This window comes from Chrysochloris asiatica, unplaced genomic scaffold (assembly GCF_000296735.1).
Source record: "Chrysochloris asiatica unplaced genomic scaffold, ChrAsi1.0 scaffold00282, whole genome shotgun sequence".
NCBI lineage: Eukaryota > Metazoa > Chordata > Mammalia > Afrosoricida > Chrysochloridae > Chrysochloris > Chrysochloris asiatica.
Window position 1 is genome coordinate 2760808 of NW_006408800.1, and position 1476 is coordinate 2762283.

Genomic DNA, 1476 nt, shown 5'->3' on the forward strand with positions numbered 1-1476 from the left:
GATCTGTACTTCTTCCAAGACAGATTTGTTCATTATTCTGGTATCCCATAATGCTTTGTATACCTTGCCAACATCACAGTTCAAAGGTATCAGAATTTTGATGTTCTTTATTTATTGTCTAGCTTTTATATGTATTAGTCTATTGGAAACACCATGGCTTGGATCAGGTACTCCTTTTTTGTTGTTGTTGTTTAGTGCCTTCCAGTCAGTTCTGCCTCACAGTCAGTTTCTGAGGAGTGGCTGCTGAGCTTCAACTGCCAACCTTGCAGTTCAAACCGACCTAGCATTCCAGCACATGAGCACATAGCATCACACTAGGACTCCTTGGTCCTGATAATTACAATGTAATTGAAATGGAATAAAGGCCCTGAAAGTTGGAGGATACTTTGTAAATACTTCTGAGTGGTCAGACAAGGAAGAGGAGGGGTATAGTTGTGAGAATTTTGTGGAGGGCCTTGAACACAGGTCTTCAAGTGTCATGGGTGGATGGAAGGGTGTTGGTATTGAGAAGAGGCTTTCTATATGTGACAGCATGTGGTTATTGTTAGCTGCTAGTGAGTTCACCTAACTTATGGTGACACCAAGCACAATGGCACAAAACATTGCCTGGTCCTCTGCCATTCCCACAATCAATTACAGTCTGTGATGACCCATAGGGTTTCCACTGGCTGATTTTTTAGTAGTATATCTCCAGGTCTTTATTCCTAGTCTGTCTCATTCTGGGACTTCGCTGGCACTTGTTGAGCATTGCAGTAAAACACAAGTCTCCATTGGCAAATGGGTGATGATTGTACATGAGGTGCATTGGGTAGTAACAGATTCTTCATGAAAGGTGAGAATCCTACCACTGAACCACTACAAAATAGGTTACTTGCCAAATAAGTCCCAAACAGTGCAGATCAAGTGAGGTAGATTCTAGGGACCCAAGGGTGCATTGTGAATGTCAGAAAGAAACAGATGAGATGGCAATATTTTTTGATAGGTAATAGGTGTTTATGTGACTATCTGGGTCAGAAAGTATCATTGCTTGGATATTTTTAGAAATAATTTTCTTTGGCAATGATACGTAAGATAGGCCAATACTTGTATCAAAACTTTATAAAACATAAACAGAATTTGGTGTTGGCAAAGAATATTAAATATACCATGGACTGGCAGCAGAATGAACCAATTTGTCTTAGAAAAAGTACAGTCAGAATGCTCCTTAGAAGTGAGGATGGCAAGACTGGTCTCATCCTTTTAAACATGTTATCAAAAGGGAGCAGTCCTTGAAGAAAGAACCTGGCTTGGTAAAGTTGTTGTTGTTAGTGCTGTCGAGTCAATTCTGACCCATAGCAACCCTGTATAGGGTCTCCGGGGATGACTTTGTAGTCTGACGCATTAGCGCACAGCGCCACACCAGGACTCTTACTGGGGCTGTTGTTGTTGTGAAGTGCTGTTGAGTCCATTCTGACCCATAGTGACCCTGTATAGGGT

At 41.5% G+C, this 1476-nt stretch overlaps 1 protein-coding gene across 1 annotated transcript in view; it reads left to right on the plus strand.

Moving 5' to 3' along the window:
* LOC102815532 (ATP-binding cassette sub-family A member 13-like) overlaps positions 1-1476 on the plus strand; it is an 857870-nt gene that overhangs the window by 424036 nt on the left and 432358 nt on the right. The gene's annotated exons all lie outside the window — the stretch shown is intronic.